General features: G+C 42.6%; 1 long non-coding RNA gene across 1 annotated transcript; it reads right to left on the bottom strand.

Annotated features, from left to right (window-relative positions):
* Positions 1-15,636: 15,636 nt before the first annotated feature.
* LOC148225574 (uncharacterized) lies at positions 15,637-23,468 on the bottom strand. The gene is made up of 4 exons (XR_015804846.1): positions 23,186-23,468; positions 17,962-18,219; positions 16,946-16,996; positions 15,637-16,035 (listed from the first exon to the last, which is right to left on the bottom strand). It is a non-coding gene; the product is annotated as an uncharacterized LOC148225574 (long non-coding RNA).
* Between the last annotated feature and the right edge of the window lie 3,362 nt (positions 23,469-26,830).

The raw sequence follows: 26,830 nt of genomic DNA, 5'->3' as shown, positions 1-26,830 counted from the left end.
CAAATCTTAGTTAATTTTGCAGAGCTCAAGTTGGATCTTTTTTGTTACCCTAAGGTCTCGTTGCAATTCAAACCTGTAGATTGTAATTTTGCAATTTTTGGTCAAGAGGTGGGCTGGACAATCCTGCATAATAGGAAATCTGTTTGGTATTTTTAAATAATTAAAGGAATTTAGTAATTTCCCCACATTGGTTCAGTTTTTCAAGGCTCCATCACTTGGTCCTGGAGTTGTGTTTGAGAGGGTAGAGCCTCTTCACAGCACAACGTCCTGCTCAGCTGGGTGGGCCATGGTGCAGACCAGCCCAAAAAATCACTCCTTGTCTGTAGCAGCCACACACAGCAGCCAAGAGGCTCTCCAGGCCATGTGCTGGGAAGCAGCTGCAGAACTTCTGGGAAAAACCACCTCAGACTGTGCACAGCTAGTGATTATAAAACCCAGCTAAAATCAGTGTTAAATGCAGTGGCCCTGGCTGCACTTGTGTTCTAGAAATATGATGCCAAGACCTGAGCTGGATCCAAAGGGATTTGTTTATTAGTCTTGGTGATGTCCTGGAAGCCAAGTTAGACGAACAAAAAGCATTTCTGGATGCTGAAGTGATGCACCTCAGCTGAGTAGCCCAAGCCAGATCCAAGCAAACTCTTCCACTGAGGCACTGACAATCCACTGCTTGGGTCCAGGGCATGGGCAGCTGCCAGCCAATGCAGAATGTTGGTGATGCATATAAAGCCTTCTCCCTCCCATCTGTTCACCACATCTGGATGAACAAACTGCCCTCCAAACTGAGATCTGTGGTCCAACTCTCTGTCCCCCTCAGGCTGCTCTGCAATTTAACACACTTCCACCTTCACAGCAGTCTGGAGATGCAATCCCTTCAGAAGAGCAAAGCTAATAGGAGTGACAGTAACAATGTCCTCCTTCCCCCGCCCAGTAACACCAAACCTGATATTTTAAAACAAAATTTGGTCAGTGATAGGAGCAAGATTACAGGATACAGGTGGCTTCTCATTCCATGTAAACAAACAGGAGACTTTGTACAGGGATTCTGAGCATGTAGCTGCATTTTCCTTGGCAGAACAAGTATTTTGAGGCTTTTGCTCTATTCAGCCCTTGAGAATATATTTGCATTCAAGACAAAATTTCTTTCCTCCATTTCATGCTTCTGTGTATCTCTATGTGGCTGCAGCAAGGCCAGCATCCCCTTAGGGGTATTAGACCAAGCCAAAAGCAAAAGAACAGGAAGAACACTAAGAAGGTAAAGCCCAGTCAAGCAATTAAAATGGACTTTGCACTTCGATAATTCCCAATTTGTACTTTACCCAAAAAAAATAGCAAGCTATGTAAAATACTTTAAGAACTGCTAGGAAAAGCAAGCAGGTGAAACGTGCAAGTGCACATAAGCTATCACCACAACCCATCATAATCATGCTCCTCTCATGTTCCTGCTGTGACCACCTGTGACTCGTTAGCTCTCTTGGCATGGGAGAAATGCCAGTTTCTAGCCTCCCACCTTGGCTTCTTCTGATGCAACTTAGGAAATTTTGTCACATACTACCATAGCCTTAAAATGCACATACTGTATCTGACTCACCACTCCTGACCCTTCCTGAACAGGGTTATGGCTTTCAATTTTGGGATCTGCTTAGCAGCAAAATCAGCTGCTGACAGAATATGATGCATTCAACAGTCCTGAAGCCCAAGGGAACAAAACAAAGGTAAGTGGCTAGGCAAAGCCCACAGAGGTAATAAAGGTACAAAATCATTTACACTGTAAGAAACTATAGCAACTTTTCAAAAATAGATCTGTGAACACATTAACTTCTCATTAATCACAGTAAGGAGACTGAGAGATTATGTACCAGTCACAAGCTACTTCAAATGTCACCCTTTTATAATTCTGTCAAGCCACAGACAACCTGTGTTCCAGAATCTCCAGACTCACACCACGGACATAGCGCCACCAGCTGTGAAAGTCAAATGATCTGCCTTTCCAGTTCCCATCCTCTGAGCAATGGTTCTTCCATATTCAGAGATTGTGTATAGCAACTTCTTTCTTTCATCAACCTGTTATCTTCCAAAGATACCCATTGCTCTTCTTCAGACCAAAATGTCTGTGAAGAGATCTATGCTGTGAGTTCTCAGCACCCTGGTCTCTCTAATATTGTTAGTGACTATTGTCTTTTCATCTTTATAGCCTTTTCTTGCTATGGCACATTCAGAGGCCTTGTCACAGCTTGGTTTCTCTCCCTGGTTATAGTCTTCCTCTTCCCGTTTTCAAAAGCTAACTACAAAGATTTCCCACACATCACTTTTCTTTTCTGGTAAAATATCTTTCCTTCCCATTGTTCATTGTACTTTGGTCTCTCCACCTGCTCAGAACTTCTTTCTTCCTTTCACACTGTGCAATTATCTTTCACAAGCTGCTTTAAGCTCTGCAGCAACCGCAAGTGCTGAAAATCTCAGCAAACATCACTGAGCAACTGCTTCCTCCAGTGTGAAAAGCTCATAAATTACAGATATGCCACTATGTGCAGTGTTATCTGTACATCTTTCTCCAGTCTCCACCTCCAAAATAATCCCCCCACCTCTGGAACAGGAGAAGATGCTTAACTTCTAGAGCCAGAAGCTGCTTGCCACAAGTGTCAGATTAGCAGTAGAGACTGAACCCTGCTGAGTTTTTACAGCTTTCAAAAGCTGTGTCCCACTGCATCTTCTGGCTTTTGAAATGAAATCTCACCATTCACCTCATTGTCTCACCTCATCGACTTTTTTTTAATGAGTTAAAGCTGTTCGTGCATCTCATTTATTCCCTCACAGCAAAACTCTTTGCCTGAAAAACTATGTGCACATTTGCTCCTTATATGTTATGATTCCAAGGCCTTTACAAGGGCAATTTTAAATTTTCCTTGCTCTATACAGCACCAAACACAGCAGGTCCTAACTTTGTGCATCACTAAGCACTACACAATGAAAGCCAAATAATGAATAGAGCTGTCAATATTTAACTTACTGAGCATTTCCCTCGGGCCCTCAACACACCTCTCAGAAACTCCTGCTTGGAGGTTCTTTCACAATGAAGAAAACTCATCCATTTTTTCAACTCATTTTTTTGACTTTTCTGTGGTGTGACCGGCAAAACACCACAATGATACTTCCACATCAGGTTCATCATCTCTCAACACGAGATCCTCTGCCTTTTCACTCCCTCTTAGATCAAGGCAGCTCACTGAAGTGTGAGACTCCCTAATCTAATATCTTCAGCCTTTTATCACCACACATTTCAAGTTCAATTAGTGAGGGTGGAGAGGGGACAATACTGACATGCAGGACAGGCTTTTTCCCTTTTACCCCTGTTGCAGTTTAACCCCAGCCAAGCCCCAGGCAGCCACTTGCTTACTCCCCCACCAGTGAGATCAGGGAGAGAATCGAAAGGGTAAAAGCCTGAAAACTTGTGGGTTGACATAAAGACAGTTTACTAGGGAAAGCAAAAGCCAAGCACACAAGCTAAGCAAAACAAGGAATTAATTCACTGTTTCCCATGGGCAGGCAGGTGTTCAGACATCTCCAGGAGAGCAGGGCCCCATCACACATGAAGGTGGCTTGGGAAAACAAACACCATCACTCCAAATGCCCCCCCCCTTCTTCCTTCTTCCTTCCATTTTATATACTGAGCGTGATGTCATAGGGTCTGGAATATCCTTTTGGTCAGTTTGGGTCATCTGTGCCACTGTAAGGTGAATTAAATCTACCTCAGCTGAAAACACCACACCCCACAGACTCTGTGCTGAATAAAAAGTAGGCAAGAAAGAAACTTTAATGAAAAGGTCCCCTTTTCACAATTATGATTAAATTTATGTAATCTTTAAGGAGCTCTGAATATTCCAAAGACACCCAGACCTGTCCAATGGGCAGGAGAAATTACCTGCCAACAGGCTGATTTAGAAAGATGTATTCTTTCCCTGGAAATATGGACATTTCTTCAATCCAGAACAATAGTCGGATTTTTAAAAGCAGACCTCACGAGCAGAACAAGGCACAGGAAAATAAAAGACAAGGGGAGAGAGAAACTGCCTTAAGAATGTGTTTAGCACCTATGCTTCAAGGTCTTACTGAGCAGTGTGTAAAATGTAACACAACAGGACTTTTCAGCTTGAGGCAACAGGGAAGGGAAAGAGGGCTGATTCTGCAGGTCCTCCTGCTCACTGATGCTGTGCCAACATTCAAACAGGGAAAAACCGTGGAAATAATCTCCCTTCAGCTTGGAGCTTAAAAGTCCATATATGAGGCAACTTCTAAATATATTAAATCTTCCCACATGATTTCCAACATGAAGAAAATTAAGAAAGTCAGGCTTTGTCTTAAAGAATCACTTTCTTCAAATCGAGAAAGTGCCTAAAGTTGAAAGAGTTGTGAGCTAGATTCACAGTGGAAACAGACATAACCAAAACTTTTGAAGGGAATTGCACTAACTTTCCTCTGATGAACATCTATCTCTATTGTCCTGGTTGCAAAATCACTCATCTCAAAAACACATCAACTTTTTGGAACCCAAAAATGCATTCATCTTATATGTTCTTTGTTGTAGCTTCAAAGTAGAACTGCTTAGTCACTGATACATACAGGAACTTATTTTGCCATGTCTGGATGTCTGATCCTGCATAAAGAGATATTTGTTTAACAAACCCTTTGTTTCCTGTTGCTTTGTTGCCCAGGGGTTAATTTCGGTATGCCACATGCTAAGGGATATATTGCTTTAAAAAAAGGAAACAGAGGGGATGCTGTTTGTCTGGAATGCAAAGAGAATGGAGCCAATCACTACAGAAAATAAAGACTGAGCCCTATGCTTTGCCACTGCTCTGGCTCAGAAGGTGGTGCTTGGTCTGGCTGATCACAAAAACCAGGGATTTTAATACTGTGACTGAGCCCATGTTTGCTGCAGAGTGATACACTGCTGTAAAACACTGAAACACGACATCCAGAGGGAGGTTCTGTCCCACTGGATGGAACAATTAGTGAAATTTTGCAACCACAGCTTTATCCTGAAAGAAGCCTGGCTCACCAGGATACTATGGGAAATTTACACTGGATTAGAAAATACTTCAATTAAGACTCAATGGATGTTCCCAAATACCCATGCAAAGGGTGAGACCATCAAGATTTAGGGGTCAAACAAGAAAGCAAAAAGGCAAGTATTAATGACAAAGGATATTTTAAGACTAGCCCCATGACTCAGGAGCTGCTAGGGGATATGGTCTGGCAGCCTTGCAGGTCATTGCACACCAGCCTTGTTCAGGCTGTCAGAGCCAAGTGGATCTGAGCTGGTCGCCTCCACTTGTCTCATCTCATTTACCAAGAGGTGGCTCTTAAGAGATCCCAACACCTATGGCACTTTAACAGGAGAGAGCTACAGAACAGGGGTCTAGCAAAGGGAAAGTTCATCCTGTGCCCTCACATTTATCCAGACAAAGAGATTGCAGTGCCTTGGTTTGAAAGACAGGCATTTGTTAAGAAAGGCAGAAACCTTTCTTGAAATGGATTATATAAACCCCTTTTCTCTAAATTATTATAATTTTGAAATTAAGGATCTTTTAGGCAAAGATATGGGAACTGGAAAAACAGTTTTTTACTAGGAAAAAAGTTAAAAAAGAAATACAGTATCACAGAAAAAACCTCAAACCCAAAACACTGACAGAGTCAGAATACAACCTGACACCCCATCAGTCAGGGTGTTGGTAGCAGTCCCATTAAATGGTGGCTGCATCCTCCTGGATGACAGATTCAGTTCAGTTGAAGCAGTGCTCTTGTAGAAGGGTGCAGTTTTCCTCCAAGGGTCCAGTGATGATGTGGAAAAGTCCAGTTTCCCTCTGGAATGCAGTGGAAAAAGGCTGCCTTGGTGTTCCAAATCTCATATTTTATCTAGGTAGGAAATGTTTGGCTCCTCTCCCTGGCTGGAGCATCTCCCAATGGAATGATGTAATTTTATCAGTCTTACAGTAGGACTCCATGGCCCATTAACAGAAGATATCTTCCTGAAGGAAGGATGGGTTGTGGAAAAGATAAAGAACACTGCACCACTTGGTTTTAATAGATGGTTCATTAACAGAAGATATCCCCCTTTGGAGATAAATATCACTGCCCCACCTGGTTTCAACAGATGGTGATAGAATACATGCTTTTGGCTACATCCTGCTTTGCAAGCCAAGACACAGACACAGGTCTTTGGAGGAAAAACAGGAGTCCATAATTTCTGTAGTAGGTGGCAACATATTCTGCCTAGTACAAGGGCAAAGTGGCATCAGAATACTTGGAAATGCCACATAAAAAGTCAGGAGGAATATTAACATCTCCAGGGTGTGGCCCTCCAGGCTTTGTTTTTCAATTAACAGATTGGAGGTTCTGTGGCACTGGCTTTTTAAAAACGTGTGAGAAGGGACCAGGTGACCTCACTATTTAGGGAAGAATGGTTTTGTCCTTCAACTAACAGCTTCTTTAGCCAACAGTCAGTTTGGTTGCAGTGGGGAAGGCGAAGTGGCCCCCTGAAGAATGCCCCACATGAGGAATTCAGGCAGAGAAGATCAGTCCAAGGCTATATCACTCCCCTCCTCATGCCAGGCTAGAAGCCCTGTAGATATGAGACAATCCTGCTGCCATCAGTCATGCCCACAAAAGAGCAGCCTTTCTTTGGGACAAAGGGGCAGGAAGGTTCCAGCATCACCCACATTCCAGCACCTGATGGAGAGAAGGGGAGGGAGAGTTTACCCACCATCTCCCTTCTCTGCCTCAAGTACTACATGGAGGTGAAACCTCTCACACAACTCTGACCAAGCCTCTGGACCCCTGCTCATAAGAGAAGCAGGGAGGGTGGTGGAGGCAGTCTCTGAAAGCTCCATGTCTCACTTTGTCCCAAGGAGAGGGCAAGAAATGGGTTCAAATACTTCTAGGGTCCTTCATTATCATTCCCCCTCTTTCCATCTCCGCTCCTGTAGCTTATACCTACAGAGAGGAGCCTGGTGGATTGTCCTGCTTTCTTGCTTCATGCAGATTTTTATCCTTCCTTTGTCAGAAGCCCTTAGTCTCTTTCTGTTTGAAAACAGCTTTCAGGTTTTCTGGACTTCCCTGAAAAATGCAGTCCAAAAAAAAAAAAAAAGTCCTATATCCCCCTCTTAGATTTCTTCCCAAGCTGGTTTTGGGTCCACATCAGCAATTCTAGCACAGACAGAGACTGCAGGAATCCTCTCAGCTCATGCAAAAGCTGCCAGGCTAGAAATCCTTTAGGATTTTTCTCCAGAACATGCAGAGTCTTAGCCCTGAACATTTAAGCCAGAAGTCTGGTTCTCAAGCAAATAAAGATGCAAGAATCAAAGATGTAGTGCTGGTTCCCTTGTCTTTTGGAGCAGGGAACAAGTACATGGAGAATAAAAGGACAAGGATGGGGAAAAGAAGGCTGTATCTCAGGATCTCTCAGGATCAAATTGGAGAATATGGCTGTACTGGTCCGCTGCAAGTCTAGAGAAGGTAGGTAGATTTTGGACCATGCAGGCAGTCAGGAGACAGGAAGGCATATGTAACAGAGCCCAGAGCTCAGCTGGGTTGCACATGGTGTATTTAATAACAGCTTAGGTTCTCAGTAGCCTCCAGGCTCACCCTTCTTTCCCTCTTTCTGTGTGCTTTTTCTCAGGTATTTCTAGAGCCTAGAGTAAGTCTTGCTCTTGCTCCTTGGCCCAAATTACAGCATGTAGCCCACCAATTCTTCATGTTCTCTACTGAATAATGCTGTCTGGACTGTGAGATCAAGAAAAAGGAGTGAAGTCTCCATGTTTGACCACAGCGAGGTTCCTGCCACCTACAATAGCCCAGCTCCAGCTCTAGTTCCATTCCTATTCCCCAGCACAAGTGCAGTGACAAAAGTCTCATGCTTTGGGTTATGGCCAAGCATGGGCTCCTCTGACTGCCCTGACTCACAGTCTCACCCCCTAGGAAATGCACACATGAAGGACCCATAACTGCAAGGCCATGGACCCATGCCCCTACCTGCTTGCCCTCCCTGTCATCCTGACACAAGGCATTCCCAGGTAATGTGCAAATCCATACTGTCTCCACTCACCTTTCATTAGCCAGCAGTTTTCTTATGAGAAATATCCACCAAATCAGTGCCATACATCCAAGAGCACTTCTGCATTCTCCTTCCCCTCTCCCTTCTATCCCTATAATTCCCAAGCACTCTCACAACCCTATCCAAAGCAACCACAGCCTCAAAATGTGCCAGGAAAGCTGACACTACAAAACCAGCTACTTGACTTTCAAAGCCATCCTGCCCTTGGGGAGCTATCAAACACAGCTGTTCTGGGCACGCCAGCAAAAGCAGAGTGAAGCAACAGCATTACTGGGGGTTTAAATCCACCTGATATTGTTTTCAAACAGCTATTTTCCTGGTTGATCTTCTAAACATTTCTGAAGATTTCTATGCTGCCTGAATAGAAGCAGCAGCAGCTCCCAGTCTTGAGCAGCAATTCACTCACAGCACTGCTCTGAAATCCAAGCTTGTCCACTGCTGTATTCAATCTCAAAGGACTGGACCAGCATGTATGACCCAAACTCTGCTCACAGCTTTATTTTATATCAAAGGCCATAGTTTTTCATATTTCTTGAAGCTGCTGGGTTCTTTCTCCTGCCTGCTGTACACATGCAGTCCTGAATAGCACTGTGGGATATGTTTACCCTGTAGGGTAAACCCAAAAGAACAATTCAATCACCAGGAAAGAAAAGGGTTTTACTGTGGGGCAAACCTATTTGAGTGTCAGCGAGTGATGCCCAAGTGGTACAAAGGGTTTAGTCCAACTCTCATTAATTTCTGGGACAGCTTCTTGGCTAAGTTACACACACTCCTTTGAACCATATCTTAAGGCCTCCATCCCCAAGGGAAAATAACTCTTCAAGCAAAAATTAGTGTAATGAATAAAACATTTAAGTAAGATCCTTGAGACCTTATTTGCCCTGTGTGTTTGCCCAGTGGGGGCCTGGCATAAACATGCAGGTCAGAGACAAAGCTGCAGAACAAATAATTGGTTATTACTTCTGCCAACCTTAGAACTAATCCCTACGTGCATACCTGTACCACTCTTCCTGTCTTCTACTCCTGACCTCTGCTTTAGTATGCTCTTTAAACAGAGAATTTTGAAAAAGAGCTTCTGTACTTTGCCACTCCTCCACAGCTTTAGGGAAAGCTCAGCAACAAAGTTCTTTAGATACCTCCAAAACTGCCAGCCCTGAATAGTAACCCATTTCCCATTTTACCATCATACTTCAGAGTTCTCCATCACTAGAAAAGAATGTCAGTAGACTTTTCATTCCCTTTTTACAATGGAAAAACATATTCCTCCTTCCTGCTGCTATGAAAAGTAATGGATGCAAGAAACAAAAGTTAAATGTTCCAGCAGAGTCTTAAATGTCCAGCCAGTTATCAGTATCTCTCTCTTCATGTTGTTTTTATATCTCATGTCTTTATCCCCCCCTTCATTTCCCAAGCTAATAAGGGCTCACTTCTACAGCACTGTTCCCTAGCTTAGTGAAGGAAACATTTTGCTGCCTAGTGAAGAAGAAATTCTAACTTTGTTTTCTTTGCAGAATGATTGGAATAGTCTCCTGAGGAAAGTGCTAGAAGGCCAATTGGTTGAAACAGCTAAAACAAGGTATCATGTTTTTCAGGAGCAAGGAGGGAATACACTGTAGAGAACAGTCCTTAACTGGCAAGAAGTGACTGTTACACCTAAATGTACAGAAAGTGCTGATGATAGTGGGATGATGTGGCTTCCACAGGGATTTCCTGCCAGGGAGGGTGAGAATAGCTGAGATGCAAAGGGAGATGTTTGTATCCCCCCCATTAGCACTGCCAGGGCACAGGATTGAGGAGCCATGACACAAAGAAAATGCACTCCAGGATGTCCATTCCCTCCCCTTAGCAGCACACATGTCCTCTGGATCCCTTTCCCCCCTACTGCTCTCCTTCGTTTGTCTCTAGAACACCTGTACTATATTGACACATCAGCAATCCTGACTTTTCTGCTCCTGACATGATCAAATTTTGTAATTATAGGGGAAAGAAAAGAGAGAGAAAAAGAAGTTGATCTTGTCTACCACAACTTGTATTCTACTTCCTGTATTTCTGGTGCACTTCTAATGCTTTTTGGAAAGAATTATTCTGGATTGGGCCAAATAACAAGTCCTGTCATTGGAAGCCCCTACAAAGTGAAAGACAACTGAAAAGAGGTAAAATCATGTAGGCAGTATTATGGAATCAATCTGACAGAAAGTGTTGATTAGGTTCTAGAAGGGGCTTATCAAAATCAGCTTTAGCAGGGGAGTGGGTGATTTGCAAACGAGTTACAGGACAGTGGGGAAGAATCAAAGCACAGGTCTGCCAAAATGTCACCCACCAGGCATCAAGATCCCCAGAGCTCTCTCCTGACATATCCTTACCTCATGAATGAACAGTACAGTGCTATGGCTTCTGTCCAACATCATGGCCCCATCACATGAGACTCTGCCAGTGACTCAGATCCACCAAGCACTGGGGACACAGTCTCAGTGTAGGAGGGAGGAGCACCCAGAATATGACCTCTAGTTGAGTCTTACTACACATGTGAAACCTGTACAACATGCTACTCCCACCTCCAGCCCATTCTGTGACCAAAAACAGAAGGTCTCACCCACTGAGGCAACAAAAACACACCAAAAATGTGAGCATGGAGCTGTCCCAGAGATAACACTGGATCCCAGACCCAGCATTTCTATGCAGTGAGTGATCTAACGCTAGTATAGCACAGGAGAGCATCCACAAAATATATGAAGAACAGTCAGGCCCAACATCAAAACTAAAACTGTAAAGTGAATGTCTGCATATAAGTTCTGTACCACAGCACTGACCTTACAGAAGTTCTTCCTATAATTAAATCAAACTCTACAGCAAATGTTTGTGCCATACTGTAATTGGACCAGCTGCAAGATCTGCAATGATGGAAACCCTTTGAAAAGGTTAGAATTGTAATTCTATAATATGAGACTATTAATGGACATTTTATCATTTAAACAGTGAGTCAAGAAAAATACTTTATTTTCTTTCTTTTCCTTTCTTTCTTTCTCTTTCTTTCTTTCTTATGCTGTGGATGCAGACATTGTAAGCAACTGTCACTCATACTTTTTTTTAATTTGCAAATGTTCCTCTTCTTTTGGGAATAGCAATCATGAGATCATTTGAAAAGAGGGTTTAAAGGCTTAAAAAAGTTGTAGTATCTTGCACTAAAAAGAAAGCTTTGGGAAAAAATCTCTAAAGCAGTAGGGTTTTATACTGAATAAAAGCTAGGAATAATAATACTTTCTTTTCTTTCTTTTCTAAATGCCACTTTGCAATTTCAGAATTTAGAATTCAAAAATCTACTTTATTCACAGCTAAATATAGCCCTGCATTCAGCCCCAGCTGAAGTTAAGGTGTTTCTACAGGGAACTCCCATTAGTCTGCCATATTCTCAAACCACAGCAACAGACAATTTTTTGTCATTATTAACGTGTGGTGCTGCATTTCCCAATGTTCTTGCAGGAATATGAATCACACTGACATTCTGCAGGATTTGTGCTCCTAGATAATATTTGAAAATTCTACCCATAAATATTTATATTCAAAATATTGCCTGGAATATATCTCAATGAAGCCACTGTTCCAGTTGCAGAGAGTAACATAAAGAGTAACAGCAAAACCCAGGCATTGCACAGGTGAGCCAGGAAGGTGGGTCTCACTGAGGGGGAAGGCTGAGCAGGGTCCAGTGTGGGGTGACACAGTGAATCACCTCCCTACAGCCCTGACAGACAATAGCAGAGCAGACATGCCCAGCAACATCTGGCATTTCTGTGGCATTTCAGCCCAGCACTTAGTGCACTAATTACAGCAAATGGGAAGATCTTGTTCCAATAGGACAAGGGGTAATGGTTTTAAACTGAAGGAAGATTTAGTTAGATTAGCTATAAGAAAGAAGTTTTTATAATGAAGGTGGCAAAACTGTGGACGATGTTGCCCAGAGAGGTGGTAGGGGGCCCATTCCTGGAAACATTCAAGGCCAATTTGGATGGAGTTCAAGCAACCTGGTCTAGCAGAAGATGTCCCTGTCCGTGTTGGGGGGGTGGACTAGGTGACCTTTAAAGTTGCCTTCCAACCCAGACCATTCTATGGTTATATGGTCCTATGATTCTATGAAATAACACAGCCCTGCCCTGTAAAGCTCAGTCCAGGCTCTTGCACTCCACAGAGCACGTGTGCATGGGCACCAGCAGGGCTTTCATCCCTGCAGGCAAGGCCACAGGCAGGATGCAGGCATGGCTGGCTCCAAGGGGCTGCTGTGACACCTCCTGGCTGCAGGGCTAGGCTCTGTGGGCTCACATTTGTACTCTTGCACAGGACTCAGAGAAATGGCAAGCCAGAAAACCCAGCCTTCCATTTCCAAAGGTGGAGTTGGGCAGGGAGGGGCGGGGGGGGGGGGGGGGGGGCAGGGAAGGAGGGGAGAGGGAAAGATAATTTTGCAGCATTTCAGAGATGCCCCAGAGGATGGGATAAAGAACAGTTCAGTATCCTTCCAGATGGCTCCTGGATGTCACAGTAGAGTTTCTGCAGTGAATCCACTGTAGGAAAGCTTTTTCCTTATCAGAAAGGGGGTGTGGAGGAGAGGTAAGTATGTCAAATGAGTAGAAAAGCTGTGGAGCTGGAAAGAGCAAATCTCTGGGTGAATTAGCACCAAGGGATCAGATAGTCATCTGGCAATACTTGTGTAATATTTATATAGCCATAAAAGTAAAGTGGGAAAGACAAGAAGTAGACACTGCACAAGAATTTCTCAGAGGTGGTCAGGGTGAAAACCCTTAGAAACAAAACTCTGGAATGACCCAGAGAGACCCAGAAGCTAAAAGCAGACATGTAGAGCCAAGAGAAGACTTTGAAAATCAGTTTTCCTATGTCAGAAAACAGGCACACACAGCACACGTGTTGCCACAGAAAGCAGTTCCAGAGTCCCATCATCTCTCCTGCCAGGACATGGCTGTCTTGTGAGGGAAATGCACCCACATGGACCACTCCATCAGGGAAGAGAGAGCAAAAAAGATAATTCCATGGAAAGACATTTAAAGAAAGGAAGTTTCCTCTGTAAGACAGGTATTCACAAATGCAGTTTTGCCCCTGAAACAAAGATACAAAGCTCTTTACACAAAGCAAACATCCCTGTACTCAATGTAAGTGCAGAGCAGTGGTGCTGGTCAGGTATGAGATCCTCAGCTTTGGCTCAAGGACCACATTCCCCTCAGCATTTACTTATGTCCTGGGTACTCAGGAGTGGTCTCGATCATCTTAGCACAGTAGCAGAGTTACAGCAGCTTATGCAGCCCACAGTAAGAGGCACAGAAAACTCACCTGAGCTGTGATCTGCTGTGACTACTCTGCAGCTGATCCAAAAGCCAGTGAGTATCTACACGATACTGCTGAGGTGTCATGGCAAAATAGCCACAGAAGAGGAGTGGATACCCAGCAACATAGCATCCTTTTGTTAAAAAGCAATAATTTCTTAGTTTCCAAGTGCTGCATTATTTTTTATTCAACATAAAGCAAGAGAGATGTGAGCTTTCAAATTTACAAGTAACTGATCAGATTACCTGAGTAATCCACTGATTTCCCTTGGCAAATGAAGCAAACAGAAATGTTAATGCTACACAAGAACTGTACCTGGTATAGCATTCACTTCTGCTCTGGCCATTGCCTGTATCACATAGAGCAGCAAATGGGCTTACTTTCATTAAAGACCCAGCTTCAATAAATCTGTTGCTCTAGCAAGAGTTACTCTGTGCAAGCTGGTTTGAAAAAAATTAACCACCTTTTTTTTTTCTGTTCTAGTTGGCACCTCTTCCTAACCCACATTTTATAGTGACACCCACATTTTATAGAACCCTTTCTCTGCACACCACAGTGCTAGAGCATCTCCCAGCATTAAAACACCTTTGTCTCACATCTACCACTATTATTAGGTTTTTGTATGAGTTCACCAAGCCAAGATGTCAACCAGCTATAATCTCTACCCATGCATGACGCACTGCCCTTGATTCAGTGCTTCTGAAACAGCTACTGAGTGCAAGACTGGACTGATGCCCACATCTCAGCACAATTGTCAGGGTGACGTGACCCAGCTGGGTTATGCATGATTTGGATACATACTGCAACCACATCACCCCGTTGCACTGGAAATAAACTTTCACAGCTGCTATTTGATAGGGGAAGGAGTGTGGTGAAAGGGCTGGGTGGGAAAGAGTTAGGATTACAGTAAATGGGCTGTAATGTCACAGGCAGCAACAGCAGCCATGAGATCAGTTACATGCCATTAAGAGTGGTAACTCCTCATTTCCTTGTTTTTTCTGGGTCTGCGTCTAGCATGTGGCTGCCTGAACAAATCAGCTTAATGCATTTCTCCATCTGTTGGGATATAGTGTGATAAGCTTGTATAATTTGTAAGTTAATTATTTACATATGTTCCTGAAACTGGAAGAAAAGAGAAAACTGCATGCAGGGAATGAGCAAGGATGGAGGAGAAGCTGGGGGAACAAAGTCTGCATTCACTTCTGATCTCACTGCAGCTCCAGGACAGCCTGGTAGTTCCTAAGGATTTTTAGAAAAATAACATGAGTGAAAGAAAGGAATCCAAATTGTAGTCATTGGGTTCCCAGCTAAGAACAACTGATGCTGAAGGAACTAAAGGACTGTTACAAAGTCCAAAGCTACCCTGCTGAAGCACCAGGCTTCCAATTCTGGCAGGAGGGAGCTGGGAGCCACTGGCACGCCATGCTCCTACTCCCCTGCCAAGGCTCACCAGGTGTCCATGGGACAAACAGTCTCTTTATCTAAAGGTGCCCCAGGCAGGAAGGTGCTTCCCATTGGCAGTGAATATGTTGAAATACTCATCAATTCCATTTTCCATATTTTCAAATGCAACATGTTCCAAGCCTGGTGGAGCAGACAGACTGATTTGAGCCACAGCTGCTCTCCTCTGCAAACACCAGAAGTTTAAGAGCCTCATGTGCTCTTAGTCTAAAAAGTCTAATCTGCATTTAGTCCTGGATTTTGATTACGTTTTGCAACAGCCAATGTCCAAAGTCAGGGAGAGGTAGAAACTTATTTTCCAGTTTTCTCTTTGACATCATTTGCCAGTAGACTCCAGAGGGATGAAAAAGTTGCCTCGCTAGTCCCTCACTCCACAGATTGCATCCAATGTGAAGTGGAATCTTAGCAATTTTACAAAGCTTTTATAGTTTCAGTATTTACCAAAACCAGTTTTCATGAAAGAAATATATTCCCATCAAAAGAAAATATTTTCCCCAAATCCTCTACAACTTGTCATTAGCTAATTTCACATCACTCCATCCTACACTATAAGTAGCAGCCTTCAAGACCACATTGAGGTCAAGAGAAGATGCATCTGTACCAGGCTACTCTGAGATGGTCCTGTCCCTTGCCACAGCATATTATAGTAAACACATTCTTATAAGAATTCTGGCCTGTGAGAAACAAAGACAAAATTATATTGAATTAAAATTTCCACTACAATGTCATGTTCCTGTTAGAATTTTATTCTTAATGCAGACTTCCCACCAAAATCAGTGAAACTCGTCTTTAACCAACCAGAACAGATGACAATGCTTGCTGTAATTCACTTCTCATTTCTAAGAATGAGGGTCCTGGCTGGTTTTGACAAACAGGCAATGCTGAGGAAACAATGCCACAATACTGGACAGATTTTCTGCAGTTCTTACTGAGAGGAGAAATTCTTAATAAGACAAGTAGCACCATCCTCTGGACATCAGTGGGAATCCAGCACAAAGCAAGCAGGCTTGGTCCCTCGGGTAGTGCCAGATTCAGATCTCGCCATCTGTGGAGTTCCCGGTCTCTGCAGCACTTTCTGGAATTCAGCACGGGGTTTCCATCCATCCTGTGCTCAAATGTCTCACAAGTTTAATTCACTATAAAAGAAAAGCCACCAGAGAAACAGATTAAAGTTATAATGAAGAAGAAATCAGCTAAAGAGATAAATCCAATAAAAGGCAATATATATCAGGCTGTAAGCAGCAGTCTTCTGAGAGCTATTTACCATAGCGTTTTACAAAATATAGATCACTATCACATTCTCCAGATTAACACAGTCATTGAGTCAAAGCATAGCACAGAATTCATTCTGAGATTTATATTAAGAAGGTTTTTACTATGCATTAATATAAAAGAAAATCTTTGGGTCTTTTCCATATTTCATTCAAGAATTTAAGCACCTTGAAGAGAAAGAAATCCAAATGCTAGGAAGACTTATAGTTCAGAACAATTCCTCTGTCAATAGATTCTAGGAGATCCCAATATCTTTATGTTATTTTCATATTTCTGTTTATTTCTAATTTGTTTTCAAGATTGAATGCAACTGTGTAAGAACAAATTAAAACCTAACAGTTTCTTTTTAAAAAGAGCACTAAATTGGAAAATCCATTCATGAACAGGGATACCTGGATTTTTTACTGTCATGGGACAAAAGAAAAGATTCAAATCATCACCCCAGCTAGAAAAATCAATGGAGAGGTCCTGGCAGTAGTTTATCAGAGAGCATTGATAGTTCCTTCTTGTTCCAATGATGTCTCTAACAGCATTTTAAATTAAGTAACCTGCTTAAATGACAGACCTTGAAGCCTGACATCACTTGTGCAAGATGCAAAAGAAGAACTCATGGAAGAGGGGAAATTCACAGCTCTTCAACATACAAGAATGCTAGATAATACACAGGCATTCCATTAGGGGATTTCCACATACATCAGTTTGCAAAATCTCAGTGCTTATCATATAGATGCTACAAAAAAACCACTTCTTGAATAAGCATGAATAATGACAAACCTAGGTCAGATGGGATTGTAAGATCATTCCATTAGGTTTTCAGACAGTGACCTGAAAGAAAAATAATTTGGAATTTTAGGGAAAAAAAAATCTTATTACTTTCAATATAGAGCAGAGAGGAGATTAACCTTTAATTTCCCTAAATACACTGCCAATGCTAGAATCTGAGTGGAAATCAGATTATCAGCCTGACAGGTTGGTGTTTTCCTTTGTTTCACGAGATCCAAGTAATAGCATCAACCTTATCGAGAAATATAATAATATTTCACACCAACAACTACAGTATATTCTGGAACATGTCCTTGTAGATGCTGAGAGTCTCCAGTTTTGGTGACAGTAAAGGGAACAATCGTTCAGCTGCACCCACTCAAGGAAATAGTGCTTAATTTCTGCTCCCTCATATGTACCTCCTGTGTAGATGTCCAGCACAGATCAGGCTAGGGTTTGGGGATGGCTCCTTATAAACCTACCTGAGTCTTTGTGCAATGGCAATAATTGATTATAGCAACAGATGGGACTGTGGACCAAACTTGCAACGTAGGACCACATCCTGACTATAGAAAAAAAAAGCAAAAAGCTCATATTCACAGATGCAAAGGCATTTTGCCCAACTTTGAACTCACTCCAGACACTGCAACTGGGAGCAGAGCTCAAAGCATTGCAGCCCTGGCCTTTTGCCAGCTCCCTGCCCAGGTTGGATAGTGCAGGCTGCTGCTGTGCTGACAGAAACTCTGAACTGGTTCAAGGCTGTGTTTCCCAGCCCAAGACAGAACTTTGCAGCACAGACTAGGAGAGCTGAAGTCAAGGACTGTTGTCAAGGAGAACTGCAAACCACCTGGGCCTTACATGGAAGAAAGGCAATTGCTCAGTTCTGCTATTGTTCTTGGGTGGTGGTGCTCTATTAGAAGGGCGCTTATGTACATATGTACATGTGTGTATGTACACATCCAGATGTGCTGTACCTTCCTCTCCCCAAAGGAACAGACAGATGGCCCTACCAGCCTCCAGACACTCACCTGTCCAAGTGAAGCTTTTTTCTCTTGATACTGAGTGAAGATCCACTGGACCATTCTTCTCCTTGTTGTGCTCCAATCCCATTCTCCAGTGAGCTGCTTTAGTGATATGTTCCTTATATCTATAATTGTATGGAAATAGAAATGCGTGTTTTCCTCCACCTGCCATGTAATCCTCCAACAACACCCATCCATTCCTTGCAGATAAGTTTCTTAAATGGAAACCAGCTCAGAGCACGATCATTTCTTCATGCAGTCAACCTAAAAATAAAAATCTAGAGGTGAGGGATTTAAAACAATGCAATGATTGCAGTCATCAGATCTAACGAAGACGAGAACACAAGGACTTGAGCTGCCCAGTAGCTTCTAGAGAGATGAATGTACTGATCACAAAGCAGAAAAACAAACATATTTTTGTCTCACCTTTTCTACTAAAGATGCAGAAAATGTGTCCCATTTTTCACATAATACCTGCGTATTTTTCTGCTGTTGATGTTGAGCTCTTATGTACGTTACATGCTTAAAGCTGAATTTGTTATATTTAAGTTAAAAAAGCAGCCTGCCCACTTCTCATTTCCTAAATATTACTATTGTTCAGCCTTCCTTCACAATGGTTTCCTAAAACCTCTCTAATGGCATGATGGTTGTTTAAAAAAACACAAAAGTCATTTTGTCTTTTTTTCCCCAAGAATGTTTTGATCACTGAAAGTGGAATCACAACCCCAGGGCCATTGGTTTGGAGAGATTAATACCCTCAACCAGTGCTGGGAACCTTTGGCCTCAAGCTTCATAGCTCATTACCTACTGAAACATGAGAAAATATGATACAGCCTGGAGGGATGAGGGTCTCACTCCTTTTGCTCTATGAATGACATCCCTTGTACTTGGGAAGAGGTGCATCAAGTTCTTCTCTGCACAATTCATACACAGTTCAAGCACCCAGCAACTTTTATCTGGGATGCTGTGGGATAAAAACACACAAAAATGTCTTTCCCTCCAGTTCAGCAAACCAGAATTCTCCTTGCTCTAGTCTCCTATTGTAATGTATGAATTGTACTGAAATAGAAAACTGGCTGGAACTCCAGTGATCACAGATACTCTAAAAATGTTCCCAGTAATTTCTGGTTTCATGTCTGACTGAGATTATCTGAGATTCCTGATCACTGTTCTAAATGTCTAGAATTTCAATATGTCGTAGTAAACATTACAAACTAGAGGGACAGTGCTTGAAATACTTGTACCAGTAAGAGAGCAGGGAATGTAATAGATGCTCATCTTCATCCTGGAGACCACTGAACTAGACCCGCCTTTGCAGATTCCCAATGTTCAGAATGTGTGATCTCCAAAAGCCCTGATTTTTCTTCAAAAAAGCAAACTGTAGCAGCTTTGCCTTCACAGCTCCACTCCTGGTCCAGTGCTGACCTGGAGGGAGCAGGCAAAAGGAGGCACAGAGGATGTGGTACTGATCAAGGATCATCAGGCCTTTGATCCAAAATACATTACCACTTGCCCAAGGAGGATGTTTTATGGTGTCTGTTCTCCTACCACAAACCTCACCTCAATATCTCCCTGAGAAGTTGCAGCAACTGATCTCCCCAAAGGAACCCCAGTACTCATTTCCTCCACTACAATTCTACAGTTTAGTAGATTTCTTCACTATCTCTAAATCAGCTGCCTGAAATTCTCTAGTTTTATGATGCTGCATTTTATTGTCCACTGGACAAATTATTCTTCCCTTGCATTTATTGCACAGTTACTTGGAAAGGAAAATTTTGATCACTAGGTTTTCCTCTTCGTTGCTGCCAGCCCTTGCAGTTATTCACAGGGTTTTTTGTTACTGTTGCAGGCACAAAACTCTAGGTGATGCTAGTAGAGTTTCTGTGGTGTAAATAAAGGCTGAGATTTTCTCATCCTAGAAAACTCCTGTAGCTTCATATTGTGACCTTTTGTAAATCCTCTCCTCTGTGCTGGTCTAGATATATCTCCAAATGCATGGCATTTGAAAAGTAAGAACTCTACATACGCTATAATTAAGCTTATTTTTGTCAAGGTCTGTGCAACTCTTTGAAACACTTACAGTAGGCCACAATCCAGCATACCCTGTAAGGCAGAATCAACTTCTAAGGAAACAGATTAATGTATTAAATATATTTGCATAGTAGTCTGCACAAGCACATTAGTGAAATTTTCAGCAATGAACCATCTCAGTATTTTCCATGAGCTATTTTGAGCAGAGCATTACTACAGCTCCTTCTGGGGCTGTTTCAGTGCATGCAGTACATCAGTCTGATGTACTCAGTGAGGAGAGAGAGAGTCCCATTGTGGACACTGGCCAAGAATCTGAATCCTTGTCATTTTGCCAGGCTACTCCAACAAGCCTTCTCTTTCTCATAAACAGTAAGATGAAAATGTTTTATCTGTTTACCAACTTCAGGTCAGAATTCCTTTGAAATGTCTGTGTCTACTCCAGGGAAGAAGAAAAAGTTAATACTTTCCCTAACTTCTTTGTGTTAATATCGTCCTGCTATTTTTTTATTTGTCAAGTCCCTTAAAGCCATTTCTATATGCATCTAAGCACATCACAGCTTAAACACAAAGGTTTCCCACTTAATAGTAGTACTGGTAATTCTCTTCTTGTCAGTACTGGAAGCATTGTCCTTTGACATTTCAGTGATGCACAAACCTGTTGTCTGGGATACAAATGTGAGCTGAGAACTGATTTTGCAACAGAGTAGATTTTAATTTTCTTGGAAAAGTGGTTCAATCTTTTTAAGTTCTGTTTCCAGCTTTTCTACTGGACAGGCAGAATTTGCCATGATTACACAGCTGTGGATAAGTACTTCAACATGAATGTTACCTGACAGAAATGATTACTGCAATGCCAGGGAGAAGTCCAGTTTAAGTGTAAAGTCTTCTATTATTGCCTGGCTTTAAGGTAACTGTTGCTTCTGCTTTGTAGCAGGTGCTGAGCTTAAACTGCAAGGGGGTCATTAAACAGATCCATTAAATGCAAAGATTGCCAGCCCATTGCTTCACTTTGAGTGAAGGCTATACACTAAAAATCAGGATCCGAAGTTGTGGGTTCGATAATTTTCTTTAAGCCTATTTGCAGAAATGTCAGGCAAGGATTGTCAGAATAACTCCAGATCCTCACTGCAGGAGGCTGCTCACTCCCTGCTCATCCTCTGGGTGAGCCCTTGTGCTTCCAGAGAAGACACCTAACACATACATAAACTCCCCTCCGGAGAAATGTCTTACTCTCTCCACTGATTGCCTAGGCCTCTTGTCTTGGAGACCCTTGACTTAGTTATGGAAAATTAGGCACTCCCTTCTCCACTACCTCCACAAAATCAGCTCCACTTTTCACTTTTCCCTTAAAAAAACAAAAAACAAAAAAACCCACAGATGCAGTTATAGACCTGATGTGGTAACAACAGCCTAAGATTTTAATGAGAAAAGTTACCTTAACCAAAATTAAACCAGGTCAATCCTCTTCTGCTTGAATACGTCGACTCCAATATTTATTTGGGTTTATTAAAAAGCTGTCAACCAGGTTCAGATTGTGACAGTAGCTTTTTCCTGCACTCACACATTTTCAAAGTGGTATTTCAATTATAGTGATATGACTTAAGGGGGAGGAGGGGAGGTTAATAGACCTGACTTGTTTGATGAAGTTCATGAAAAGAAGTAAATTATGTCTTTTACAGCAGCAGGCTCCATAGCATCAGTTGCTCCATAATCCCGTATTACCTGGCATACATATGGCATGTAACTGCAAAGCAACACTAAGGAAGGATCAGTTTTGTCCAAATTTTAATTCACCACTATCTATTAGCATGTTTCAAAAGCTTTCTGAATCTCAGACTCAGCTGTAAATTAAATAGTGTTATGGGAGGATGAAGGGGAGTTTGAAGTTTTCATTTAAATAGCCTTTGCAGGTAAGATAATTCAGGCTGGCTTTTCCCTGCTGCAGCTGTGTGCAATTTCCAGTCAATAAGCTGAGCAAACGGCGTCTCCTCACAATAAATCAACAGCAACAGCCGCAGCAACTGATAAGGCAGAAGAAACATGTCCTAGCAGAGATTGCCCTTTTCCACTAAAGCCTTCAGGGCCAGGCTTATATAGGGGAGACCACACACAGACAAGGCAGGCAACAAGTTCCCTGTGGCCCCAGGGCTCCTCCTCCTCTCTGCAACACCGGTTTGGCAGCCGGCACCCTGGAAAAACCAGCCCGAGGTAAAAGAGGTGTCAGCAACCTCCCGAATCAGGCACAGGTGACAGCCCTGTGCCACCCTCTGAAGGGCTGGTGGGGCATGTCCCCTCCCTGAGCCCGACATCCCTTTGCAGTCCTTTCCTACCGTGCACAAGATGCCTTTCTTCTCCCCAGCTCCCTTTCCTGACCCCTTGTCAATAACCACTCTTCCTTTCCTCATTCTTTTATTCCGTTTCTGATTCATATACTTATAAATTACTTATTAATGTATTTAAGATTCAGCAAGCCTTAAGCTCCTTCACCATTAAATGAAAAGCAAAAAGACAGCCTAGCATGGTTCTCACCCACTCCCTCACATCCTCCTCAGCTGTGTTCATGTGCCTCCTCTAAGACAGTGAGACTTTGCTGTCTCACTGCTTTGGCACAGAAAAGACACAGATATTTGTCAGCAGCGTTATGAAAATGAGCCAGATGTTACCCAAATATAGGGTTTGCTGGTTGGGGTGAACAAGATGCAATCCAAGAATTAATTTGCCTCAGTTCTGGTGCCATCCACCGCTGGGCAATGAAGCACACAAACCTATGACGAGACTGCTGTCTTCTTGTCCCAACAAAACATCAGGTGCTGACTCTTCCATCATGCTGTCTCAGACACTTGTGCTTGCAGTTATGAGTCTTAATCAGCAGTGAGGATCCAGTCCAGTGTTTGGTTCCCAGGCAAAAGTCACAGCAAAGCTTGAAGAGGCAGGATCACCCCCCTGGGAGTTTCAAAAACAGCACCCTTTATTAATTTCTCACTGGCTGTGGTTTTTAAAGGAGAAAAATCATCTCTTTCAACATCATGGTGGAAAAAAAAAGTGAAATACAGACTTTGAAGTGGTGGGGAAGCACCATTACCTATTCACAGACAGCAGTCTGGTGTTCACTACATTTGATAGGGAGGCTGCATGCAGCAAATGCATGTAAGGACACATTTCCCTCAGAGAGCAGTAAAAGTGCACTCTTCACACTCACCTGCCATATAAGCTACTTTTCACACAAGCAGGCCAGCTGGATCCTGCTGTCCCCTGCTCTGGGGAGACAACTGCTCATCCCTTTTGAGGTTTTCTTCTTTCTGAGGTATTCCAAAGTTGTTGAGAGTTCATCATGCAGGCAGGTAGATTGTCATCAAGCTTTGGCCTTCTCAGTTCAGCTTCTACCAAAATTTGCTTCTTCCAGCTTTCATCTCCTACCCACTTGAAAGGCTGAAGTCCTTGATCGAGATATATTTTATGTATCCCCAGTCTCTGACAGCATAATCAGTAGCTCTGAGTTTTTCAAGGAATACTGAATTCATAATTGAATCCCTTATCTGTTCTCTCCTCCTACTACTGTTCCTTTTTCCACCCATAGGTTTACTACAAATCCTGTAATGCAGGCAGAATTCCCAAAATACTAAACTGGCTTTCAAAAGTTAATAGTTGGGCCAGGTCTAAAGAAAAAGAAATCTATATTTAAATTGTCTAAGAAATTACAGTTCCTACTAAATAATAACAGAATATTAGTTGAACAGATAATGAAGATTAATAGAAAAAGAAAAGGGTTTCGCTTTATTATTGCATTTCCTGATTAGTCAGGAGTTTATTTTCTCCCCTTAGAGACTGCATTGGCATTGTTTGCATTGGATACTGTAGTCAGCCTGCAGTGTGTTACCAAAGACACTCGTGATGATATAGTTACTCAAAAAATATCACAAAGGTATCTCACAGGGAAATGTTGCTAATAATGAGAAGACTGTGACTAGGGCTTGACATCTAGGACTATTCTCTCCCTTTCTTGGCTCTGTGGATTATATGTTTCTCTCATACAAGCCTAGCAACAAAATCACCTTGCCCGCACAGCCCAGAACTCCCAAAATTCTACAGACTTAGAGACTGCTCAGTTCACTTGAAAATTTCCAAATCAGAGGGCATGCAGTAGGGATACCTGAGAGAATCCCCAATGTTACATCCAGCATCAGGATGTAAGGACAGCAAAATCATCACTTTCCCACAGGGTTCCCCACTGGAGCAGATCCAGAGAGTCGGATTAACATGCTTGCCATCTTCCCCAAAAGTGCACCCATCCAAAAGCTCTTCAACGCCCCTGTCATCCTCTGCCAGCCCCCAGCGAGCCTCCCCACCTGCCTGTGCAGAGATCTGACAGGCTGTGGAATCTCAGGGGTTGTGGGGAAGCAATTACAAATGAATTTTGGATTCTGGATGAAAGAGCTTGACAACAACTGCTCCAGCCTTTCTGAGGGAAACACAGAGAAGCCAGATCCTAATCTCCCAATCCTGTCTTGACAGTGTGATCTTGCATCAGTCACTGCCATCTGTGTGTTCAGATTTCTCAGGCACCAAACAAAGCCTGGCTGTGCTCATTTACCTGCAGAAGTGTGAGGATGCAGAGTGGATTAAGTAGTGCCCATGCAGAACTCAGAGAACAAAGTAGCCTTATGCTGCTAAACCCCTTCAAGCCAAAGTCACCTCTGAACGGCCAGGTTTAAGGATGGATTTGGTATCATTCCCAGGTATTACTTTTCCTTTAAATAAGAATGATTTCAGCCTTTTCCAAGTTCAGAACCTGATAGGGACTGATTCCATTAAAAAAAAAAAATAAAATTGCTCTTGACCTTCTTCCATAAAAGAAAAAAGATTAAATACATATGTTTAGAAGGTCCTAAGAACCATTCCAGTAATGCTCCTGTTCTGCGTGCTCTAATTGTCTCCCTATGGCATACTGGGAAAAACATGCAATTTTGTTAGAAGAGCCTCACAAGTGGTTGGGGTTTTACTCCTGGTTAAAATGAAAAGGATTTCAACAAACTGTGCTTTCTCGTCTTCCTTTGGATTCAGGCAGGATCTGAGCTCCCCCTGCTGTTAGCAAAACTAAAAGCGATGTATGGCTGAGCTAGCTGAATTCCTAATACCGCGTTTCTCTGGCCAAGGGCGGGCTCTGGGGATCACGGTATTTGGTCTTTGGCTCGGGCTGCCTCATGCAAAGAAATAAGTAGCTAAGTCTCAGTAAAGGCGCGTTCTTACAGTCACACCACTGAACACGGAAAATATTACGTTCAGAAGGAGAGAAGATGGCTTTGTGTAAAAACAACAATTTGATGTATGAGTCAGAAGAGGAGAACATTTGATCGAGCCCAAAAAGGTGTTGACCTTAAACCATCCTCTAATCTGCGGCCAGAAGAGGATTCAGCCCTTTTATAGCAGGCAATATTCCCAGCAACATCCTAGGGCCAGAGCTGAGGCGGTGTGACACTGAAATTATTACATCCTTTGTGCAGAGAGGTAGTCTGACCATGGAAAGCTGTGCTTTATATGTGTGAAAGTATTTTGATCTGAGGCCGTTGGAAAAAAGCCCGGTGCCCCTGCCAGAACAGCCCTAAGTCAATAGGGAGCGGGTCTACACTGGGGAATCAAGAGTTTGGGGATGCTCATCCTGACAGAATGAAGAGTCCGGTTATCATGAGCCAAGGGTTTCAATCCCATTACAAAAATGCCTCTGGCACCTCGGTGTGTGGTATGAATTCCCCTTAGATTAACCACTCATTGCCCTCAGACTTTTAATTCTCTCATCAAAGAGGCAGACACCTCTGAACTGCTCTCCAGGGAAGGCTAAATTAGATGCTCTGAATCACCCTCTGGAAGAGCCCCTTGTGCAGCCCAGACAGGGAGAACATGGCAGATCCTGAGCCAGCTGAGATGCACCAGTGCCTTCAGCACCAGCCCTTGATCTCCCCATCTCATTTAGTGCTTTTGAAAAATAATGTTTTACTGATGTTAACCCCAAGGGGGGGGAAAGAAAAAAATAAAATTTAAAAAAAAATTTAAAGTTTGGAGGGAAAAAAGAAAACATAAAAAGAAAGGCAAGTTCTTCTAATAAGGATTCCCAACTGCTAAAATATTTTCTTGTTTTTCTGGTTGTATGTCAAGTCTCATTAGGCTATGTTAATGAACTTGTTCCAGGCAAGTTTTGGCATAGTTGTTGTTTGTGGTTTTGCCTAACACATGTGAAAGGGCAAGCTAAGTCTGGCTCTTTTTCAAGTAAGTTTAACAATCAGAAAAGTTGGGTGGGAATACAAAAGGAGAAGCAGCTTACAGTTTGCAATTCAATACTTACTCTACAACAGTAAGAAAGAAAAAAATCGAAAGCTGTGTTCTGCACTTAGATTTGTTCCTCTACCATGGTACAGGGTAGGTGCTCTTGATGCAGAAAGTATTTACACCAGCAGAGCCATTGTCATTCCTAGAAAGTTTCAGTAGATTAGGTACATCTTTGTGCTGTTAACAGAAAGGTCACATACCACTTTTTGGGGCTAAATTCCCCAGCTTCCAAGTATACATGGCACAAAAGAAGCCAGATATGAACAGGAGAGATATCCAAAGCAATGAAGGCTACCAAAGCAAGAGCTTGGCATCATCAGTATTTTCAATATCTCACCCCAGCCACTGCATTCCTGGAATATCAGCACTGGTTTCTGAAGAAAGTTAATGACATTAAGGGAAAAACTCCATCTCCTAAACTTTGTCTACTGCCACAGAGATATTCTGTAAGAGAAATTGAAATCTCTAACAGCATCTGGATGATAACAGAGGGGATGAGTCAGCCACATATTGCTACTGCTTG

This window comes from Sturnus vulgaris, chromosome 1 (assembly GCF_052056855.1).
Source record: "Sturnus vulgaris isolate bStuVul1 chromosome 1, bStuVul1.hap1, whole genome shotgun sequence".
In the NCBI taxonomy this organism is placed as follows: domain Eukaryota; kingdom Metazoa; phylum Chordata; class Aves; order Passeriformes; family Sturnidae; genus Sturnus; species Sturnus vulgaris.
This window is presented reverse-complemented; position numbering and strand designations above follow the sequence as displayed.